Here is a 14,291-nt window from a genome sequence, read left to right as displayed (position 1 = left end):
GACGTGAACCGCAACATAAACTTTGAGCCACGATCATAAGGGTCAGCGCCACGGAACGCCACGGAGTTGTGTAGCAATAAACATAAAGTGAAAACATCCGTTAAGACCGTTACTCCGAACCATCCTCGTTCTAGGATGGCTTTCATTCCTCGCCATAACGACTCGCGTTGTTAATCAAAATCGTGACCAATCCAACGTTAGCCGGTAAGACCACAACCTGGCCGGCTTTAGGTGGTCCGGCTGGTTGGTTCTCTTATTTTAATTTCCGGTCCTTTGGTCTAGTTCCAAGTGGTCAACATCGGAGAAGAGTCTAGCAGTGCTGTCCATGGACGGTTGCCCCTGGTAACCTTCATAAGCTGAAAGCAACAAAGCCATCAGTCCATCTAGCCATCCGCATCGCGAACATGAAATGAAGTTCAACATCTCATGCCAGTCCGTGGTTCTCGTAATGGATTAATAGTGAGCAAGCGATGACTGACTGAACCCCGGCTGTTGGTTCGATAAACAACAACTGAATCATGCCCACGAGATTTGGTTATTCGGTATTTCATGCTCACGAGATTTGGTTATTCGGTTCGGACCATTACATGTCCCTCTTGTTATCGGTCCGCGCGCGAAGTAAATGAATCCAAATTATCGCGGATTCTTATGCGCCTGGTGAACCATCGTCTGGTTGTATTCTTCGAAAACCGATGGACAAAAATTGCGCGGCATGTCCTTCCGTGCGTCTGTCCCTTAGCGATGGATTATTGTTTTGAATGGAATTTCATAAAATTTACTTTTTTATGACTACCGCACCACCATTTTGGGGCTCCTGTATCCGAAGTGTTACCGATAGCAGCGGCTATCGGTAGGGCCCACGAGCAGCCACCCGTAGCTCACTTGCGTGCGAGCCTGCACGCAAGTGAGCTAGCAAGCGGCAACTGAGAAAGAAGGCGAAAAGCAACCAGGAGAAAGAAAGCGAAAGGCGATAAACGAGTGAAAAAAGATAACCGCCACGGAAGGCAGACAAGTTTTGACAAGACATGAGAGGTGAACTGGGGCGGCAATGCAGCACGGCACCAAGAATGCGGTGATCCGGAACAGCCTAACTGCCACGGTTACCGCCCAAACCCACGGGATAGCCTAGCCGAGCCGGAACGTCGTCTACCGGCCAGCTCGACCGCGATCCGCACGGTCAATGACCCAGAATTCGGCGACAGTTGGGGCGATTCAATGGGCGAATTCCAACTGTCCAGGTCACAGGTCGCGGCGAGGCACGCCGTCCCAAAGGAGCTACCAGCGTTCAGCGGTGACCCGGAACAGTGGCCAAACTTCCTGTCGAACTTCAACCGAAGCACGAGGATGTGTGGCTTCACGGCGGACGAAAATATAATACGGCTGGAAAGGTGTTTACGCGGCAAGGCGTACGAGACGGTTAAGTCCCTCCTATTGCACCCGAACAACGTGGGCAGGGTGATCGCGACACTGAAGATGCGATTCGGTCAACCCCTGCGCATCGTGCAGTCTTTGACCGAGCGGATGAGCCAGTTACCGTCGGTTCGTGAAGGGCAATGGGACCAGCTCACCGATTTTGCGGTCGCGGTGCAGAACTGTGCAGCGACCATAGAGATTTGCGGTGCCCCGGAGCACTGCTTCAACAGCTCCCTACTGTACCAGCTGTTGGGGAAGCTACCAGTCTCGGTGCAGCAGATGTGGGCGATGCAGACGCCTGAGGAGGTGCCGGACCTCGCTACGTTCAGCCAATGGTTGTACGCGACGGCAGAAACTTTCAGCCGCCTTTCCTGGGCACAACGCCAGGGTCCACTGCCGGAGACTAGGACAGAGAGCCGGGCTGCACACCAGGCACCCGGAACGGCCCTACAAAGCAGCACGCCCAGTCCGTCGGCAAGTATGTATGCGGGCTGCGGAGGAGAGTGCCGCGCGGTGGAGCGGTGCAGCCGGTTCATTAGCATGGACACGACGAAGCGCTGGGAGGTCGCCAGGGAGGGTCACTTGTGCTTTGTCTGTCTGCGTCGTCATAAGGGAGCATGTGGAGCCAGGCCATGTGGCAGCGAGGGATGCACGGGCAAACATCACGCCCTACTGCATCGCGGGCCATCGACCACAATAAATACCGTGCACGAGCCATCAGCAGCTGGGGCAAAGCCAGGTGCAGTGCACTGTATCCAGATCGACAAACACTGTGAGGCTAGCGACGCCTGCCCCCAATTTCGATACCACTCGGTTATTCTCCACGGTCGGACCAGCACCATCAAGGCGATGGCATTCGTGGACGAAGGGTCGTCTTTCACGTTGGTGGAGGAGGACCTCGCGGACGAGCTCGGCCTAGACGGGCCCAACCAGCCATTACATCTGCAATGGACGGGAGGGATTACTCGCGTGGAGAAGAGATCACGCGTCGTGACCCTAAAGATCTCGGGAACGCCACAGGGTCACCAGTACACTCTGTCCGGAGTGAAGACCGTACAGAAGCTGGAACTACCAGCGCAGACCCTCGACAGCGAAGTTCTACAATCAAAATACCGGCACCTGCGGGGCGTGCGACTGGAACCGTACACGAACGAGCGCCCCAAACTCCTCATCGGGATTGGGCACCTACAAGTAGGGCTGGTACTGAAATGTCGAGAGGGCACAGCGAACGACCCGGTAGCCGTTAAATCCCGCCTGGGGTGGACCGTTTGCGGGGGCGCTGACAAGGTGCATAACGTAGCAGCCGTCCAGGTGCGTAGTAGCGACAGCAGCACGACCGACGAAGAGATACACCAAGCGCTTAATACGTACTTCTCCCTTGACAGTCTCGGAGTAACGAAAGTAACGCCACAAGAGTGACGACAACGGAGGACGCTAGGTGTCTGGAGCTGCTAACGGCCCGCACCAGGCTGGTGGGTGACCGATACGAAACCGGCCTACTTTGGCGAGAGGACGACGGAACCTTGCCCAACAGCCGCCCGATGGCGCTACAACGTTTCCAACAACTACAGAGGAGAATGAAGAGAAGTCCGGAGTTCGCACGCACCTTGAAAGAGAAAATAAAGGAGTATGAAGAGAAACGATACATAAGGAAATTAAGTGTTAGCGAGGAGCAGCAAGACGAGCCGAGACGGTGGTACCTTCCTATCTTTGTGGTGACAAATCCGAATAAACCCGGGAAAGTTCGACTCGTCTGGGACGCGGCAGCAGAGGTGCGGGGAACCTCCCTAAACTCAGCGTTGCTAACGGGGCCCGACCTGCTCTCTAGCCTGTTCGAGATTCTGATCCGTTTCCGGGAAGGAAGGATCGGGGTAACGGGGGACATCCGTGAGATGTTCCATCAAGTGCGGATACGTCCCGAAGATCAGTCAAGCCAATGTTTCTTATGGGAAAACGAACACGGTGAGGTGGAGACCTACGCGATGCAGGTGATGACGTTCGGTGCCCGCTGCTCGCCCAGCACCGCTCAATACGTGAAGAACATCAACGCCCAGCGGTTCGCAGAAACCCACCCTAATGCCGTTAAGGCTATCATCCACGCACACTATGTCGACGACATGCTGGTGAGCGTCGATCGCGAGGAGGAGGCCATACAACTAGCCCTGGACGTCGCGCACGTACACCGCGAGGGAGGGTTCGAGATTCGCGGTTGGATTAGCAACTCGCCCCAGGTGTTAAGCGCCCTACACGGAGAACCTGAAGAAAAGCACATAGAGTGTACGCACACCGTACACACAGAGAAGGTGCTGGGAATGTGGTGGGACACCGCGGCCGACACCTTCACTTACCGGATCGGAAGGAACAAGCACTCTTGCGATCTGTGGCAGGGAACGCGGTGCCCTACAAAGCGGGAGGTCTTAAGCGTGCTCATGGCGATGTTCGACCCATTGGGCCTACTCGCAAATTTCCTGGCATACTTAAAGATCCTGCTGCAGAAGATTTGGCGATCCGGGGTTCAATGGGACGAACCGATAGACAGCGATTCATTCACTAGCTGGAAAACATGGCTGAAGGCTCTCCCAGAGGTGGAAAAGGTACGAATTCCCCGGTGGTACGGCACATCCGCCCTGACAAGGAAAGACGAAATAGAGCTGCACACCTTTGTGGATGCAAGTGAGAACGGAGCTGCCGCGGCCTGCTACATCCGGTACGCCACGGGAGGAGCAGTACACTGCTGTCTAGTAGCTGCCAAGACAAGAGTTGCGCCACTGAGATTTACTTCGATTCCACGAATGGAGCTGGAAGCAGCAGTTTTGGGAGCACGGCTCTGCCGGTCGGTGGAAGTCGCCCTCCGTCTGGTTGAAGAGGAAAGTGAGGACGGCGGATCAAAAGCCGAATCATCAAGCAGATTCTTCTGGACCGACTCCCGTAACGTACTGGGGTGGCTCAACTCCGACAGTCGCCGGTACAGCCAGCACGTCGGGCACCGAGTCGTGGAGATTCTTAAAACGTCCAAATGCCGGGAGTGGCGATGGGTACCCACAAAGCTCAACCCGGCAGACGACGCAACCAAATGGAGCAGGATGCCCGATCTCGCCGCCACAAGCCGGTGGTTCCGGGGCCCTCAGTTCCTGTGGGAATCCGTCAAGACGTGGCCCGCACAACCGGCGGAAAAGCCGGTCACAGGATCGGAGCTGAGGCCAGCTTTCGCCGGCCATCACTCGCCTGACGCTCCGTCAATACAACAGCCCGTGGTCGACGTGACGAGATTCTCGGACTGGGCAAAGGTGCTCGTGGTAACCGGAAGGGTATTGCGCTTTGTCCACAACTGCAGGGCTAGTAGCACCCAAAGAGTCGGATCGTCAGGCCCTATAACAGCAGAGGAAAGGAGCAAGGCGCAACGGGTTATAATCAGCCAGGCACAAAGGGAGGCGTTCCCCGCGGAAATCGACCTGCTGAAGAACGCCAAGACGTCAACTAGGCTTACGACCGTGATACCAAAACAGAGCCCGATCCATTCGCTGAGTCCGTACCTGGATGAGTGCGGAATCCTACGCATGCGAACGAGGATCGCTGCATGTCACTACGCAACAGAAGACGCGAAGAGGCCGGTAATTCTACCACGGCGTCATCCGGTTACGGAGCTGATAGTGCGAAAGTTTCACGAGAGGTTTCATCATCGAAACCACGAGACAGTGATTAACGAGGTGCGCCAGCTCTACCACATTCCTCACCTCCGGTCCTGTTACGCTAGAGTGCGGAGGAACTGCCAGTGGTGCAAGAATGCGGCTGCAGAACCGAAGGCTCCCATCATGGCTGACCTGCCCCCGGCGCGTCTTGCGGCCTATGTACGGCCATTCACATACGTAGGACTTGATTACTTTGGCCCAATCGAAGTAGCCGTGGGAAGGCGAGTGGAAAAGCGGTGGGGCATGCTGGCTACGTGCCTCACAGTGCGGGCGGTCCATATCGAGCTGGTTCACTCGCTGACCACCAGCTCATGCATCATGGGTCTGCGGAATCTAATTGCGCGCAGAGGAACCCCGCTCACAATATTCTGTGATCGAGGAACCAACTTCGTCGGTGCGCAGAGGGAACTGCAACGCAACCCGGAGCTGATCGACCACGTCGATATCACAAAAGAGTGCAGCCAACGCGGGATACGGTGGGAGTTCAACCCGCCACAAGCCTCCCACATGGGAGGTAGCTGGGAGCGCCTGATCCGGACGGTGAAGGAGAACATCGTTGCTGCGAGCTCAGCCAAGCGTTTGAACGACGAAGTGCTGCGCAGCCTGCTGGTCGAGGTCGAGAGCATTATGAACGCGCGGCCCCTCACACACGTGCCGGTAGACGACGACTCGGCCCCGGCCCTAACACCGAACCACTTCCTGTTGGGTTCGTCGAATGGCATGAAGCAGCCGGGCGAGTTGGACGACAGCGGCAGCCTTCTGCGGCAGAACTGGCGAACATCACAAGCGCTGGCCAACAGATTCTGGAGGCGGTGGGTGACCGACTACCTGCCAGAGATCACACGACGAACAAAGTGGCACCGATATAACGAACCCATCAGGACAGGAGACGTGGTAGTCATCGTCGATCCCAGGCTACCCAGAAACTCCTGGCCAAAGGGCGTGGTAGAGCAAGTTTTCGCCAGCAAGCAGGACGGTCAGGTTCGATCCGCAAGGGTCAGGACGGCGAACAGCACTTACGTACGGCCAGTCACGAAGCTCGCCGTGCTAGACGTGATACGCCAAGAGTCAGGGGAAGGAGTGATACGGGATGCGCCGGGGTGCTAGCAAGGCTACAGAGATAGGCCGGAATAACACCGGGGACAGCGACCCTAAAACAAAGACAGATTAGTTAAAGCAGGGTGGAAAGGGACCTTACGATCTGGATGTGGGATTGATAGATAGAAGCTGAAAGGCGACACAGTTGATAGGAGAATCCAAAGAACCGGCACGTGCCGGTAAACGGAAAGTAAACATACACATGACAGGACAGGCGGCTGCTCTTGGGCCGAAGTACGAGACGTCAGTTAGGACGACCGTACTGGGGGGAGTGTTACCGATAGCAGCGGCTATCGGTAGGGCCCACGAGCAGCCACCCGTAGCTCACTTGCGTGCGAGCCTGCACGCAAGTGAGCTAGCAAGCGGCAACTGAGAAAGAAGGCGAAAAGCAACCAGGAGAAAGAAAGCGAAAGGCGATAAACGAGTGAAAAAAGATAACCGCCACGGAAGGCAGACAAGTTTTGAGTCTGCTCGAGGAAAAATAAAGCGACTTCAAAAAGCTGAAAACCGCGGCGGTCTGTTTGCATTTCATAACACGAAGATTGAGACCAAAATGGTTAGAATGCGGTGGAATGAGAGGAATTCGTGGGGTTTTTATCTGGTTAAACTTTTGGAAACCACGCAGCTTTTGACAGCGTCTATACAAGCAGGAACTGCCTTTAAGCGGTGCTGATAGGAACTCATGAAGTAAAAGAAAAAATAGTACATTCGTGGTTTATGAATAGAAATGATCCCTTTTTGCGGATAGAGAGAGAGTTGCTTTAGCTCTTGAATGCTGGTGAAACCGGAGTATAGATCTCTGAGTTATTCTTGCTTTTAAATATAGATTAGGACGGGCAAGTTGTATGTTTATCTTTGAGTTATTGATGTATATATTTTTTGAAAATGTGCTGCTTTATATAGTGATGGTGCTAACGAAAACATATGAAATTATTTGTAGAATGTAGATATTTGTAAAAATGAATAATTTTAGAACTAGTGTCATATTATTATAACAATATCTTGGTCAATGTTGTCTCACTGGACTTAGGAGCATCTGTAATCTCAACGTATTTGAAAATCAACTCAACGTATTTGAAAATCACAAACACAAAACCAGCTGTAGCCTTCTAAACACCAATAGCATGTGTTTTGTAGTCTTTTACGATAAATGTTTAAACCGATAAGATGAGGAAGGAAAAGTATTTAAGTTTTGCCGCCTTTTCGGCTATACGGGTCACAATGATCCTTCATCTAATGCAGGATTCTCCGAAGTCTTCGTGGCTCTTCAACACAACTTTCCATGAAGCCTCTACGCACACCGCTTTTAAGTGGATGTCTGTCATTCAAATTAACAACGGTTCGATTACAACATCCTTGGCGGTCTACGGATGGTCCAAAGCAATGCAGTGACCGAAATAGAGTTGATGTGGATTGATTGAAATAGGAATCGAAAGAATGAAATTACTCCAATCAACAAAAATGGTGTAGCCTCTCGCTCCAAATGTTTGCAGATTTGTATACTTGCACAAGGAGTTAAGCGATTCGTGGAACAAATGTAATATGAATCAGGAAGCTTCGAATATTCGGAGGTTTGCACGAGGCTCTGAGAAAGTTTTCGGATAGATATTTGTGGAAAATAAATCGAATCCACTCTTCCTATTCCAATCCATACGAAATAAAAGGCTTTGTGACACTCCGCTGTACCACTTTGCAGTCATTTTCAGTTGTTTGTAAACACGAAGGCATGAAGCGAGCTTCTGAGAGGACAATGCGATGATGATGGTGTTTATTCAATGCGCCGAGCGAGAGAGAGAGTTGGTCAGAGATTCTCAAGTCCAAACACGTCGAGCTCAAGAATAAATAGATGTTGTTTATGTGCGTCTTCTGTTTCCACTAAACGGTAGGTTCACGGTAGCTTTTACGCCTCACCAATGAGAGGTAAGTGGATTTGTATCCGCATGTGAAACATTCTATGTGGCTAATTCGATGGCTGATGCTTGATATTTTCATACACACGTAACTACAACAATAAACCATCATTATAGAACTTAACATGTTCTTGGAATTTGAAAGAAACTGTATGACAAAAATCTTAGCATACAGAACGATAAGGATGTACTGGGAAAAGAATTGTATCAAGAATTGTAACAATTGTAACAGTTACAATGATTGTAACAGTCATTGTGCATTGTATTATTAACATATCACTAAATGAAACAATGGTGAACGTATGCTACGATGATGTCTTCGGAGCAGAAAGTGCTTTCTACAAAATGGTCAAAGTGAAGATAAATCAAAGAACTGAGAATTGAAGAATCTAGTGAACAGGAAATGAAGATAACTTTCCCTTATTTGGGACTAATGCTCTTATCTACCAGCTTCGCCAACGTGCGGAACGAATTTGATGCTTCCAGAAAGGTTAAGCGAGCACTAAAGAGGGATAAAGCGTGTCCAGAAGGTGACCCATTGATCTATGACTCGATTGACCGTATGAATTGGTAAGCAGTAGGTTACTCTGCAAACCTCCTATTATGTAAATACATCGCCAGATCCCGAAAACTCCTTCCAGGCGCATTAAGCATGACATTATGTAACATATTCTCGCCATGGAACGATAGATGGTCGGTAGATTTGATCTCTAAAAATGGTTGATTCATTCCATCCAGGACAAATTCGAGATTAAGTTTAGTCCTTTCATAATCCGAGGACATCTCATTTCCGCTCTTTCTCTTTTAAGAGATAGAATAGCACGGTAGCTTAAGGTACGAAGGGGATGTCCAAACGTTCGACATTTTGATTTGCTATTGTCGTATCAATATCGCCTTCCAGGAGCTAACCTTCCATTCGTCAGGCATCGTTCAACTTGATTATGTTGACCCTCGTCGCTACCGAACATCGGAGGGTGCTGCGTGTTTGGCCACGATACGGTTTGATGCCCCGAACCTCATGATACTAATAGCATATATGTGTTTGTTATATTCGATGAGCTTCCAGCCCGTTGTATGTATGCTTCCTCGTTTCGCTTAAGCTGACGGCCATTAGGGTTTGCCCCTGAACTCCGTCCCTCGTTGTCATCCGAGGCTATTGGCATGTCGAAACCGAATACAACAGATAACGTTGTGCAATACACGCCTGATGTCACCTGTGTGTTAATTACGTACGATAAAGTTTCCTTTCCGCCATCTCCAGTCCTCTTCCCTCAACACAACACTTCACCAACGACTGGAACTGCGGATAAGAGCACGGTTACTGCTGGGTTTGAAGCAAATGCGACACCACGCGACCATGGAGCGGCCCACGGTTTTACGAAAATGCGCGGCACCGGAGAAACTGTTACCGGATTTTCCGGCCACTTGTGCGAGAACAATGTTCCATCTTACGCCGGTGCTACGAGATGTGAGATAAGGCGGGCGTCAGGTTGAAGCAAGTTAAACTCAAAACGTGATGCAGACATCTTGTTTCTACGCAATAGCAACCTCACCACATGGTGGTTGGCGTCTTCAGTGCGAAGTATTTTTAGTTTTCCGACGAGAGCGGAGACCACCCTTGGGGAGGTGGAAGAGTTGGAAAGCGTGCGTGGCGTTCCAAAATGTCCATAAACCAAGGGGTTGGTCGCTCATTTGCTTAGCAGCATCGCTTGCGGTTGCTTTTTGCGGCAGTTAGCCCACAGCAGGGTTTCGTTTTGCGTTGAGCAAAAGTTCCCGAACACACACACGCACACATACACTCACTTGTGCACCCAGGGGTTACGGTTTGCCTTTTGAATGTCCGGGAGTCCAGCAGAGTGTGCCTGGAATGCCAGTCTTTCGCGGATCATAACCATCACGCATAGCTACCTCATTCCACAACACGGCTTCCCTCTCTCACGCTCTCATCATCATTCAGTCTCGGCATGTTCGACATGTAAACTCATCATTTATCTCGCCATTAAGGCTTCAGTCGAGGTCGAGGCCAACCAGGACGAGGCCAGGTCAGAGCAGACATGTTTAAATGCAAACACTCTCGTGCTCAATCGCACTGGGCTCACCACGAGACCACAGAGCAGGGTAAGTGTCACGCTCTTTCCTCCAGTTCCTCTGCACCAGTTCCTTATGTTCCTCTTGGATTCATTTTTCCTTTCTTTTTTACGTTGAAAAGTGCAGGCCAGTCTTCCTGGTCCAGAGGCTGGTCTGCATGCTAGCAAGCAAGTGGCCACACACAGACACAAGGAGTCAGTGATGATGATTCGACGACGAAGCCGACGACGACGACGACGACGACGACGACGACAAGCAGAAGTAGAACTCAGGCACACATCGTCATGAAGCGGAGTGAGTACTTCATTTTTCTCGTTCACCAACCCATCCATCTTTAATGAACGCTATTGTTCTGTTTTAGCATAATGTTTCGTCGCAGCCACCATTGCCACCGTCTTTTAGCCCCCAATACTGTTGGTGCTGATGCAGTAGACCCTGGTAGGTATCTCCCCATTTCTTTCTCTTAATGAAAACTTCTAGCCCAGCGGCCAGTCTCATTGGCAAAGGGCGGATCGACTCACGTCCTCCCGTGTTGGTATGCAGAATGGATGGAGAATATTGGAGAATCCAAAAAGGGGAGACACGAGGAACACATGGATAGGAAAAAGATAAACACGTCCGATACGGATGGCATGCCACCTTCTCCTGGACCCGATTGGCCACGAACATGGTGCACCAGAGCCATACCGGCCACCGGCACTATTCATCCAACGGTGGAGTTCCATTGGGGATGCGGATCGCAGAACTTTTTATCCCGTTGCACACACTCGGTAAATATGCTCCATTTATGGTGCACAGAGATGGAGAGAGAAGCTATGATGTAGAAGCGAGGAACGACCGCTATACCGTTGGTCGGTTGGCGATCTCGTGGAATCCGTGGTATACGCGTGCAGACCAGGATTCAAATCAAATTTGCTGTTAGTCCCAATGGAATCATTGTACCTCGGTGTTAAGAGAAGCTTTTGCGTTGGATTTAGAGAGGTAATAGGACGACGGATGGCCACATTACAACCATCCGGTCGTTGGATCGTAACTGGGGACCACCAGGTACCGACATTGTGTCATCGTAAACTGCAAAGTACTTCAGAAGGTGCCAGAAATTCCAATTAATACCTCGCGACCGGACGCGGGTCTTGGTGTTAATTAATTTGTTCGCCATTAAAATTGTCATTCCAGAGCACGCGAGAAAGAACCGAGATGATAGCAACAAGTTTCTTGGGTTCCTTCGACCAACACCTTCGAGTGGAAGGAACCGCGAAACCGCGAAACCACGTAACAACCGCATGGCACTCTTTGATGGTGTCATAAAACGGAATCATGCTCACACTCACACACACCCACACACAAACGATTCCGTTGGTATGTCTTGATGATCATGACGATTAACTGCCGCGGCACTGATGGTACACCACGAGGACAAGGACCTGCACAACGACGAAAACGGTTGCTTTCCTGGGCACTTTCACTCGAATGGGCGGACGATTTTTCCAAAAATAGTTCTGGACCACACAGCCCACGGATCGGTAATGGCGGACAACACCAATAACTCATAAGCAATAATCACCGAGCCAGACCAAGCCACGGCCACGGTCTAGATCGTGGAGGATCGCGGATTCGGAATTCAAAGAACGAAAGACAAACAAACACAACACTGCGTGTGGGGTGAGTGGTGGGCGCGCGTGCCACTTCCTCACCTGCTTCTCCTCTTAATGTGATTTACGCGCGCGAAAGGGATTTCGAAACACAATCAGCGGCACCGAATCCTTGTTCAACTCCAAGAAGCATCACCAACAGCTCCAGACGGTGGCCCACGAGTAACTGAATCGGTGTTACTACGAACCACGCGGATTACCCCTCCATCGTACGACGTACGAGGGGCGCGTGCGTCGCCGAAGTGTGAATGTTGCTTCCGAACAACGGCAGCATCGTTCGGATATTGGATCCTCGGTGACGGTTGCATCTTATGTTTCATCGCGTCGGCCACATCATGTCACAATGACCGTGGTGTGACTTCACCTTCCTTCCTAACACAGAACCATCCTTGAGGTCTGCAGTGCCGGCATTCCTCTTACATTGTTTATGTGCATCGAACGCAGTACGAGGAGAGGTGGCGACTGGTGAAATGTTTACAAACCCACGAAGGAAACCCCATACCGAATATTGAACTCGCAACTCGTAGCGCGATAATGTTCCGGTTGCCGGCTTTGAATGGTCTCGAGAATGAATGCCAGGTCCGCGGGATGAATGTCTTACAGAACGCACGAGAAGTCGAGGTAGGAAATACATCTTCGGAAATTGATGGCAGGCTGAGAATAACGGTATGGCGCAGGCTTTTGTGTTTTTATTGAAATATCTCTTCCCGCGCCTGTCGTTCCGTTAGTGTGGTGTAAAGGTGAAGTGTTACGTGTTTGGAGTATCATTATCATGCCAGAGATGGGTAAGGAGGGTGTCAGACTCTAGCATCATCGCCACATTTTCGCGGTACCGTAGTTGAAGAATCGAAATCAAACCAGCTGTGAAGCCAGATGTAGAAATCAATCCAAATCCATGATAAGTAGTGAGCATCTATCAACTGGCACCGGTGGTCTCCATTCCGGTTCTGGTCGGATCGTGATGCATACCACAACATAACTACACGCAACATGCTTGATGTGACATTTCACGGTGGGTGATGAGGAGACAGGATCAAAAGGAGCATCAAACAGCTCAGATAGACGACGGTTTGGGCTCGATTGCTAGTAGTTTGAATCGCTTTACATTATTCCTTACGTCATAACAGCCTTTTCTCATTTCCATAATCCACTTTGCAGCATCGGCATCTATCAACCCAAATACGATGGGATGGTAGAAGGACATTTAGTCGACGGCTACCCCTGAATAGTAAAAGCAAATGGAGATGTAAATTGCGAACAGAAAGTTTGTTTCCAACTCTAACTGCGGAATGCTTCTTGTTGTTTAATGTATTATGTAAGTAATAAATATAACATCGCCTTTTTGGATTATCAGCAATCTTTGAGCAAAAGAACCTATTGATTATTGTTTCAGTGTGTAAAGATGTCGCTAATTGTTATAAAGCATAATCAAGATAGGATTAATTCAAGCTAATCTTTACTTCATTTGACTTCAATTACTTGAAATTCACATTATGTTTAAATTAAACAACTGATCAAACCACTTGTTTGCTTTCCACAAAAGGCAAAACTGATATTACCATGCGGATCGTTGACTTAGTCTGATAATAATTACAACGAACTTAGTAAACTTCAAACTCAAAGGTAAACCAAATCTTCTAGTTTATGAAAAAGCTGACTAAAGGCCGGTCTCATATCGTGGCATTGTTTTCATCATACAAATTATACATTCAACTACACCATTAGGATTTGGGTTTCGGGTTAATTTAGACGGAAAGTGATCCATGGCGCACAAAGGAATCTGGCGCGCTTTTGTGGAGTATCTGTTTGTCGATTCGAGCAGCTTGCGCAAACAGTCGGTGCAGAAATGAAAATAATGAACGGAACCATGTTTGTGACATTGAGATTCTCTTACATTAGCCAGATGAGTTCGCGGTACAAACTATTTCCAGCTGAACCATCTCTGAGCCATGTGCCTGATGGATTTGGATGAGGATTCTAAAAATAAGAAACCAATCTTCCATTGCTTGGAACGTGCAATGAAGAAATCTGAAGTAAATCTGATCATAATCTTCATCGCCAGAGTAGAGCATTATCAGCAGGTGATCGTTAATCTTACATTGAAAGTGAATGTTACTCGGAAAAGGAATCACGTTCCACATTCAACGTTTTGGCAATCAAACAAGTCCCGATAGTACCTGATTTTCAATTCAACTCAACATTCTGCTGCTGTTGCTGCTGTTAAAATTAAACAAATTGTTTGGAATGTTACTTTCAGTTTCTTGATTTATGATTCTATGCGCGAGAAATATGCCACCAGAAATCGAATGTTTATCATTTACTCTTTCACTCTTCCCTTGGGCACCAGCACATGGACAACGAGGACACTTTCTATGAATCTCATTAGCATAATCAATGCGCACGACAGCACGATGGTCACGGTTGACACTCCGGTCCCATCA

General features: G+C 49.7%; 1 protein-coding gene across 5 annotated transcripts in view; it reads right to left on the bottom strand.

Annotated features, from left to right (window-relative positions):
- The window catches only part of LOC125957791 (G-protein coupled receptor dmsr-1-like), a 64,103-nt gene that overhangs the window by 32,030 nt on the left and 17,782 nt on the right, over positions 1 to 14,291 (bottom strand). Inside the window, exon 1 of one of the 5 annotated variants that reach the window (XM_049690711.1) lies at positions 9,344 to 9,381. The exons of the other annotated variants lie outside the window; for them this stretch is intronic. The gene's annotated coding sequence lies outside the window, so the exon portion shown is untranslated. Of the gene's footprint in view, positions 1 to 9,343; positions 9,382 to 14,291 lie in introns of those variants that run through there. 5 annotated transcript variants of the gene reach the window in all.

This window comes from Anopheles darlingi, chromosome 3 (genome assembly GCF_943734745.1).
Source record: "Anopheles darlingi chromosome 3, idAnoDarlMG_H_01, whole genome shotgun sequence".
Classification (NCBI taxonomy): Eukaryota; Metazoa; Arthropoda; class Insecta; order Diptera; family Culicidae; genus Anopheles; species Anopheles darlingi.
Note: the sequence above shows the minus strand (reverse complement) of the source record. Positions and strands in the feature narration are given on the sequence as shown.